Source organism: Dendropsophus ebraccatus, chromosome 9 (genome assembly GCF_027789765.1).
Source record: "Dendropsophus ebraccatus isolate aDenEbr1 chromosome 9, aDenEbr1.pat, whole genome shotgun sequence".
Taxonomy (NCBI): Eukaryota; Metazoa; Chordata; class Amphibia; order Anura; family Hylidae; genus Dendropsophus; species Dendropsophus ebraccatus.
Genome location: NC_091462.1, coordinates 76,880,507 through 76,891,045, shown reverse-complemented (window position 1 = coordinate 76,891,045; position 10,539 = coordinate 76,880,507). Strand labels below are relative to the sequence as shown.

The following is a 10,539-nucleotide window of genomic DNA, read 5'->3' as shown; positions in this document are numbered from 1 at the left end:
CTCCCCCTGTCCCCCAGCTTCTCCCCTGATGCTCCCCCTGCCCCCAGATTCTCCCCCTGCACCCCCAGCTTCTCCACTGCCCCCTACTTTCCCTGCCCCCCAATGTCTCCCCCTGCTGCTCCCCCTGCCCCCAGCCTCTCCCCCTGCACCCCCAGATTCTCCCCCTGCCACCCTACTTCCCCTGCCCTCCAGAATCTCCCCCTGTACCCCCAGCTTCTCCCCTGATGCTCCCCCTGCCCCCCAGCTTCTCCCCCTGCCACCCTACTTCCCCTGCCCCCCAGCGTCTCCCCCTGCACCCCCAGCTTCTCCCCTTCTGCTCCCCCTGCCCCCCAGCTTCACCCCTGCCCCCTGCTGCTCCTTCTGCCCCCCAGCTTCACCTTTGACACCCTGCTGCTCCCCTTGCTACCCTACTTCCCCTGCACCCCCATCCTCTCCCCCTGCACCCCCCAGCCTCTCCCCCTGCACCCCCCAGCTTCTCCCCCTGCACGGAGAAGTCTTCATGATGCTGCGCCAGATGGAGAAGAAAGCAAAAAGTGAGCGACGGCAATTTGAGAAGACGTCACCTGTGAGTCATTAGTAACTGCACTGTAATCACTTCTATAGTGTGCAGAGCCTGGTGTCTAAATGGGTCAGTGTATTGTTTACGGTAGTGTACTGACACAGCCCCGCGGTCACTACAGTACACTAGCACAAACTTTTAAACTAGAACCCAACTACAACAGCTGCAGGCACTACAACTCCCAGCATATCCTGAGGGCTGCAGACTGTCAGTACATGCTGGGAGTTGTAGTGCCTGCAGCTGTTGTACTTGCGTCCTAGGTGCATCATACATACAATAAAAGTTAATAGTTTACTATAAAGAAATTAGTGTATTTTTTTTCTAGTTGGGGTCGGTTGTGTACGAAGCAGAAGGATGGGGGGCCCAGGGTACATTTAATCCGCCACTGCGTACGCTGTGATATGCAATCAAATCATGTGGTACCAATTTATTACATTAAAAAGTATACATTCCATCCAATGCAGTTTGGCATAAAAACAACACATACAAGTAAAAAAAGAAAGGTAACACACAAAAAGTTGACAAACTTGATTCATTTACAGTGCAAAAACCCAGTCACAGTAGTTGACATTATTAGAACTGGTTTATTTTGTCTTAAAATTGTGTTAATTAGAATACATTCTAAAGAAAATCCCTCTAAAATTAATTACCTACAACCCAGTGAACACATTATTAATCTAGCAGTTCAATAGGCAATCTAGTAAGATTAAAGAAAGTAACTAAATGTAAAACATTTGACCTTGTTGCTTAGCATCATTATAGCCAGAGTGAGCACCACGTTAATTCAAACGCAATGGTTCATTATGTTTATAGAGTTTGTTAATTAGATTTCAGTATAAAGTGAACCTACAGTAACTTATTCTACTTTGTTGTCTATATTCCAATGACAATCTACCTTTTAGGATTTTAATAAAAGTCATAAATATACATACTTTACTATTGAATAAAAGAAGCAAATAGCATAGAATCAATGAAGACAACTTTCACAAAACACTGAGGGATACTAATGCATGAACCGTATAAAACTATATTATCTCAAATAGAAAATTAGCTTGTTTTAACTACTCATGCACAGTTCTGTCCTCAATGAGGTTTTCTAACTTCAGGAAACAAACCTTATCCCCTTCCCACACATTGACATAATATTAGTTTAGATCTAATGTATTATCCCTGGTAATATGATTGCTATTGGTGGTATTGGATGGCGCCACTAAAGAGAGAGAGCCTCAGACAAGATCAAAGTTATGAAGCCTATCACTTGTGAAGGCTTGTTAGAGGATAGTAGTGTTCATTTGTCAATAAATGGTATACTGTCATACATCGGCACAGATATGTGCTTCCCTAACATCCTTGTAAGGAATGTACTTTTAAATAAAGTGTCCAGTTGATGCATTGATCAATAACATCCATCAGACATCCATAAGCCTTCCATAGCCAATAGACTCTAAAAAGGCCCATTTTTGAAACATAAACGTATTTGTAAAAATGGCCCCACGCTTCATTGTGTGCAGCGGGGAATTCGGATGCCCCCGCATCCGGATTCAATAGTAGTGAAGATCATCCGGCTGGTACTGCAGTACCAGCCGGGATGATCAACAGTAGCATCGGCCGTTCTGTGATCTGGCCGGGTCACAGAATGGACGGTGTTTTACTAAATGTGAACATGGCCTTTAGGAGCATACATTTATCTTTTGATGTATGTGCTAGAGGTGTTGATTTATGTTTGTATATGCAGCTACAAAAAAATGTATAAGTACAGAGTTTCTTCCTTTTATCAGGTTTTACTATGTGTGAGCAACCAGAAGTACTGTAGATAGGGTTGGTGCTGTTGCTTCTTTCTTCAGAAGAAAGTATACTCCCTGCCCTGGCTATAGCTGCAACAATGCAGAGAGTAAGGAGGTGCAGAAGATACTGGGTTCACCGGAGGGGCGTAGCTAGGACAGAGAGTCCACTGTATTTAACCATAAGGGACCATAAGAAACCATTATGGTTAAATATGTGGGTGCATGAGCGGACTACCTTCTGCTTAACCCCGTATGTACTGCAGCTGCAGCACAAAAAAGGGGTTAAAAGCATAAGAGAAGCAGATAGGTGGTGCACTGATAACCCCTGACCTCTGCAGGAACTCCAGAGAACAGAGTTCAGGGGTTATCAGTGCACTAGCTATCTCCTTCACTTCTGCTTTTAACCCTTTTTTGTGTTGCAGCATATAAATGAACTTTGGATCACTTAAATACAGCAGTACATAAGCGGTTAAGCAGAAGGACACAGGACAGTTTTTACCTTCCCTGTGCATCCCCAGGCCCCCCTCCCCCATGGGCACCGTAGCAGCTGCCTACCCTGCTTCTATGGTAGCTACACCACTGGTTAACCTTATAAATTCTCTTCCTGACGAAAGCGCCATTAAAGTAAATATTCTGGATATGAATTCCATTTATAGACATTTAGTAATAAATTTTTTATGAAAATGAGAAAAAAATTATTAAAATAAATAAATAAGCATACACTATTATAACTCCCCACATATTCGTTATTTTAATAACCAATATCACATGTACATTTTATAATATAAAGTCACATTATAAAAGGTGCTAAACATATAATCAGAATAACATACAAAGTATAGTGAAATCTGTCACCATAATTCTGCTGCCCACCCTGAGGACTGTGTTAAGTTGTGACAGTCATGCACTCCTAGTTCTCAGCACTCGCATCACTTTGCAACTAATAAACTGCAGGTTTCACTTAATGACATCTTAGTCACACATAAATGACACCACTGAAATTTGTGTCTGTCAGATTCCCTTTACTGTGTCATAAATATTGTACTGTATTCTCTAGTTCATGGTTTGCACACTGGGTCTTTAATCTTTGCAAGGTATTGTGTAATATTCATGTTTTATATAAATAAAAAATATGTAATTCAATAAATTAGTCTATATTGTTATTCAATAAATTTGTACTCTACGTTAACAATACAAGCCAGTTGAAATGTGTCACTCTCACACCATTGTGATGAAGACACAACAAGAAACCTATTTGTACCTTCTGTCCTTTATAGTAAAATTGTTCAGTGTACAGTATAAGTAACTGTACTCACCGCACAGTGACTCACCGCACAGTCACGGACAGCGGCTTCCTTTGTACTTAATAGACAGACTCTACTCCTCCAGGCTTTGCTGCCCTGCTCTGTGGTGATTCTATCTAAAAGATGGCTGACATGGAGGAGCATGTGACTATGCCCTGCCCCCCCCAGTATCCAGCATAGGCATATACTGGCTCAGTGGTGAAAACGGAGGGCGGGGCATGGTCACATGTTCCTCCATGTCAACCATCTTATAGATAGAATAAACATAGAGCCGGGCAGAACAGCCTGGAGGAGAGGAGCCTAATTTTACCTCTATAAGGTACACAGAAAGCTGCAGTTCCTAAATAGCTAAACCAGAGTTGCCACTAAAAGCACCCACCTATAGACTATGAGGGATATTTATCAAACATGGTTTAAAGTGAAACTGGCTCAGTTGCCCCTATTAACCAATCAGATTCCACCTTCCATTTTCCAAAGAGTCTGTGAGGAATGAAAAGTGGAATCTGATTGGTTGCTAGGGGCAACTGAGCTAGTTTTACTTTACACCATGTTTGATAAATCTCCCCCTATGTTCCCACTTTGCAGAAGACTGCTGTTTCAAGGTTCTTACTCGTGAAAAGCTGCCTCCAGATAGGTAACTTCTTTTATCCATAATTTGGATAGCATTAGATTCCTTCCTTTATGATCATAAATTTACATACTTATTTTAGGCACAGTAGCCTATCATTATAGGTCATAAATGTTTATAATATATTATGAAGAAAAACCCAATGCTGGTGTCATCTAGCAAGGATAAAAGACTTAAAATTCTCAGAATTCCGATTAGTTGAATATAAGCATAATCAATGTAGATTTTAAACTTTTCAAGCTCAATAATTGTCCTCATTTAACTCTGCTGAGTAATAAAGAATTTTAATTATCATGCATAAAGAAAAAAAGGGGGACTGCAATAAATAAAATCAGAAAACAGCTAACTGTAATTGGTTATTGAATTTCACTCAGTAGCTACAAAATCTGACTTTGTACGGCATATTTTTATTATTCAGCTGAACTATTAAATTTGGCAGTGCAGCAGATGATTAAACTTTAGTGTTCATTCTTTTATAATAATCTTCTACTGTTACGCCTGAAAATAATCTACTTCTTCTTCCATGACCTGTGTTCACAAGGCAATCAAGCTTAAACAGATTCAGTAGTGTTAAGCTTCACTGCAATTTTTAGCATTCAGGGGTCTGTCCCCATCCATTTGTAAGAAGTCAACTTGCCAGAAATTCATGTCATATGTCAACAGGCTTCAGACTCGCCAGGAATGATCTGCAGTCTCAGCAGTTTTATCAACACAAAGTATTTAGCTTGTGCAATCTCTGTCTAGTAAAATGGGAAAACAATGCACAAATTACCGGGATCTCACTGCTTGGAAGAAAATGCTGAATAAAAGTGAAGGATGAGTAAATACCATCTGTTTAACTCACCTGATATTCAATTCATAAAATATTAACAATAATTTTGCTAAATATATTTCAATTATGGTGAGACACTACTAACATTGCTAATAGAATAAAAAAAGAAGGGAAGAAAAAAAATTAAATAATAATAACAACAACAACAACAGCAGCAGCTGATTAACACTTTTATTATCTCTCACATGGGTTTCTTGACACTTAGATGTCCCTCATTTCTATTGATGCTTTAAAATATGCAATTATCACATAAAGTAACACTTTTATTTTCATGTGGCAAATAATGTAAAAACAAATATTAAATGGGTTATAAAATATTTTCAGACTATTATAAAGCTGTTCAAAAGTTTGTTCTGACCGGACTTACGGATTTCTTTTAAAAGATTGGTTCAACTGAATTTCGAATTTCTTTGGATTTCATAGTTTAAAGCATCTATATGATACGGGGGTAGTGTATTTGGTTGAATTTAGGGCTCTACATGTCAGTAACAACATTATCTTTTCAATATCTCAAAGTCATTTTTTTGTTTAGACTTCAATATTCACCATTACAGGGTCTATGCAGGAAATTCACCATTACAGGGTCTATGCAGGAAAAAGTTTTATTCTACACACATGCACGAGGTATATATTTGTGCCTCAGGAAAACACCTATGTCATATACACTCTCACAAGGGTGACAGTATAGTACTTGGATATCTGTATAGCACGTTTTTGTTCTGTGCACCCTTTGCTCTCCTATGCCTAATCTATCTTTTGCCCTCTCTATTTTTCTCTCTCAATCACTATATGTTTCTCCTCTCCGCTTTCCTAATAATTTTTTTTGTCTTTGCTTTTGTACAATATCGTCTCAGTACAGCAGCATGCAGCAGCAGCATTTTGTCACTGACGAGCTCTGTGCACTGCTAACAGTCTCCTTCCTCTCTCTGTGCAGACTGCCTCATGCGGTCACATGTGACCGCTCCTCTTAAAGCGATACCGACGTGACACAGGGGGTGGGATAGTGCAACATCCCTGCTGATTGGATGTGTTCCAGGCATCATGGGAAAGCGCTTTTTCCGCCCAAAACCCTTCCTGATTTCTAAAATGGCGGCTGAAAGCAAGAAAAAAAAAATTGAAGCGGACTTCCAAAAATCCGAACCGGATCCCATACCGGCCGAACCAGTTCACTCATCTCTAGTGAAGACTACCAAAACATGAGTAGATCCTTTTTATTGTGAAACTCACAATATTGAGATAAAAGGAAACTCTGATACTGATGGTGTATATAGGACTGAGAGACAAAATAGTGAATATTAGCAGTATCCTGAAGTACACACCGTGGTATACAATATTGGACACTAGACCAGTATAACATAACTGTTCATGCAAATAATTTTTTATCATTTTATAAATTTTATAACAGTAAGATTCAATAAAACTTAATATGTTAATATTATTTCCTTCATGTAAGACGTGGGTTTTATTTCATTAGGGCTTCATAGGTGTAATTAAAAAGTTTAGTACAAGAAAGCTTACATGGGAATGACATACATGGACACAATATAGTATGTGGTAAAACTATATTTATTGGTGCTAAAAGTATTTACATAACAGTGGTGTTATTTTGCAAGGAACAAAGAGTTCCTAGTAAGTTACAAAATGCATAAGGCACGTAGGGCCCCTGGTAGTGTGGAGTGTGATCCTATAAGGCCCTGCCTACTGAACACGGTACCGATGTAACGTTTGTACAGCATTACGTGTGATATGAGCGAATAACATAATGCTCTGCGGACGCACATTGGAATCATGTATGTAACACTGCGCAAGAAATACGAACGAAATGTGTGAACATTGTCATAAATGTTCGTAAAGCGTTCACAAATATTTTTCCTTCGCAACTGCAGAGAGTGGCCTTATGCTGCAATTTTGGGGTGTTAGAGGCACCTAGGCATGCTCCCTCTAATGTCCCAGTGTCATTTGGAGGTGTTGGCATCGTTTAGGGAGGTTTCGTGGGGGACTTGGTGACCTCCAAGTCGTCGAATTTAGATTTCCAAGTGCCGAGAATTTTTTTCCCATAGACTATAATGGGATCGAATACTCGAATTCTAATAGCCGAATATCGTGCCTATTTGATTCGAATTCTCGAAAGTCGAATATTTCACTACTCGCTCATCTATAGAAAATAGTGAAAATAGGCACATTCATATATTGCAAACAAAATCTGTGTTTGTGCTGACATTATAACTTCTTTTCAGACAGAGATTTACTGTAATCCTCTTCTGACACATTTTCCCCTATGTTGTATCTATGGGTTCATCAGGGAATTGTGTGGAGAAGCAGTATGCACAGTCTTAAGTGATTGTCTATTGATGACAAGTAAAGGGACATATGAGGCAGGTGAGCTAGTTAGGTCTGGAGTGTGTGACAGAAATTATTGGGATGCACAATGATGTTTAATAACCAGATGGATCCTGAGATACCTGTGGAGCAGGAAACATCATGAAAGGCTACCTTCTTTGTTTTGCTACAAGTTGGTGAATGCATAACCCTGAGCACTTGTGTATGAGACAGTACTGGAGCCCATCGATTTGGAAGCCAAGTAAGTATTGGTAATTAATAGTTTTTATAAGCCAAAAATATGTGTAAACACTTAAAGCGCTACTGTGTGTGTTTAAATGATGGAAAAGAGGTTTCCTAAGAGATACTGTCCTATAAAATGTTATCATAATATATCTTATGTAAAGTACGAAAGTAAATAGTAACAATGGTCCATTCAAGCAGTTTAAGTATCCTTAGTGATATATAGCTATACTGCTGAATACCTGGTAGTTTTGTGATGTGGTATAGTATCCTCGATTCTTCTGTATCGTTTCAGTATTTGTAGGTTTTGAGATGTCGGGTTGGGAGTGGCTCGGCCGGTGGCTCCACTACTACCAACTCTCGGCATACGGTGAGTAATCCAATGGTTTTCCACGGAGTAGCAGTGACGTCACTGTAGTAGTTGCCGTAGTTCACGCAGGTCAAACACCTAACATGTTTCGACGATCAGCTTTTTTTATTGAGAGTCGAGGCAACGTGCTCTCATCACCCGAGTGCTACTAAAAAAGTGTAGCGTGCCACACAAAAAAGTGCACTAGGATGCGGTCTATCGCAAGCCCACTCTAAAAAGAGATGGGCCCCCAACACACCTAATTCCCTTCCGGGCAAAAAGGCACCTGCAAAGGTCCAGGACAAATGTCTGCTCTCAGACGAGGCCAAGAGCAGACCGGTAAACAACTACAGCTCGTACCTGAGCATAACCCAGGCCCTCACCGTTCATCATTTCAATCAAAAGGTGGTCATTCCCGAAGGAGGACCGGGGGTGCAGGGAGGCAAGGAGCGCAGATGGCCACACATGCCTCCCCTAGACCTCCGAGGGGTCTCCAAAAGGCGACCACAACCCAAAGAATCCTAGTGACAAACAAACGTGGAAAGTGAACACACAGTGACAAAAAGAATAAATAAATCAGATGTGCGCCGTGTAAAACTGCCCAGACATCTGGATGGATCTATAAAAATTCCTCGTAATTTTCACATAGCCAAAGGCCAGAAAACTAGAGGTGAGTGCTCAAAGGGGTGTGAATGTGAAGTGCGTGCAAAGGGCCATTCCTCAGTTGTGGTCCCACACCCAGTGAGTTCAGGCACCCTGAGGTCACCACTCCCAGAGCACTTCTGCACCTCGACTCTCAACCCCCTCGAAACCTCATGGCCAGATCCAGACGGACATGGTCTACTAGGAAGGCTGCTCAGGCCGCACAGCCGACCGTTATACCCATGCCATCTGTGTGGTTCTCTGCTCACTTAAGAACAGATACTACACTTGATCTTAGCCAAATGGCCGAGAAGTCAATGTGAACAAGTATTCGATTATTGAAAAACATCTATTCGACCACTTGGAGGTAAAAACCAGAAGCTGGGGGATTTGAACGCTAATCCAATACTTATCGAATATTCGGTGAACTATTCGATAATATTCGATAGATCAAATACCTTACTATTCTATCGAATATCTATTTGATCGAGCAGTATTCACTCATCACTACCAGTAACCAGACCTGGTGGGACATGGTTACTCCCTTATACACAAGAAAAGCCAGTCTCCGAATGTAAGGGATATTCTGTCTGGTGAGGGGATGCCCGACCCATCGGTCTCCGTGTTCAGTAGGCAGGGCCTTATAGGATCACACTCCACACTACCACACTACCAGGGGCCCTACGTGCCTTATGCATTTTTTAACTTACTTGGAACTCATTGTTCCTTGCTTTCTCTATTAATAAAACTGTTGCTGTCTGTTGGTTTATAAAACATTTTTGTTAAAATATGATCATTTTGTATGTAAATCGTTAAATCTAAAAAATGTATTTCCTTTTGACTGTATTCAGGGGTAAAAGTAAGATAAAAACTATTTTTATGATTATCCTTTAAAAAATGGTCTCCATACCCCCTTTCCAGATGAATACTATGTCATCAATAAATTTATGCCACAGGGCAAAGTCCGCGCCCAACTTGCCGCCGGGATAAATGGTAATTTCAATTTACTAAAAGTCAATTTATAAGACTACATAGAAATTGTTCCTTAAAGGAGCAATATGAAAACGAGGCTATACAATTACAGAAAAAGTTTGCTTCAAAGGGTTATGAGGTGAGAAACATGAATAAAACTGCACTAGAGATAGGGGAATATAACAGGGAGGACCTATTGAAGGAAAAATCAAAAGATCCAACACCAACACTAGATAAAAAAGAGGAGGAGTGTATAAAAATCCCAATTATCACGACTTACAATAAACAGAGTCATTTATTCAAACAAATAGTAAATAAATATTGGGACATACTAAAAAACGATAAAACGATAGGTGATAAGTTATATTATGATAACATTTTTATAGGACAGTATCTCTCAGGAAACCTCTTTTCCATCATTTAAGCACACACTGTAGCGCTTTAAGTGTATACACATATGTTTGTGTATTTTAACTATTAGGAGGGACCATGGAATCCCTAGCTACACTTAAGCAGCATAACAGTTGGCTTTTTTCTAAGTACAGCGCCATGTATATGATTGTTTTTTAGAAATTACTTTTTTTTAAAGCAACATTTTATTGATAAATTTATAGTTTTTACGGGCGATAGATGCAAATACACTATTAGAGAAAGATGCATGGTAGTAACGAGCCTTAGAGAAATGAACATCAGTAAATGCAGTACCAAGAATGCTTGTCTGCCCAAAGCACTGGACTTAAAAGTAGGTCCAGAGCACTTATTTGTAAAGCAGTACTGGAGACTGTATGTATGAGGACATGCCCGGATTGGTAATCTGGTCCTGAAGAATACTTGGACCGGCAGCCTTCTGCAGCAGTCGTGAACAGTGCGAACGGCCACCATGCTATTCACTCAGCCACTCTGCCAG

The 10,539-nt window shown here is 40.3% G+C and overlaps 1 pseudogene; it reads right to left on the bottom strand.

Moving 5' to 3' along the window:
• Positions 1-8,911: 8,911 nt before the first annotated feature.
• LOC138802269 (U2 spliceosomal RNA) lies at positions 8,912-8,978 on the bottom strand (annotated as a pseudogene).
• Between the last annotated feature and the right edge of the window lie 1,561 nt (positions 8,979-10,539).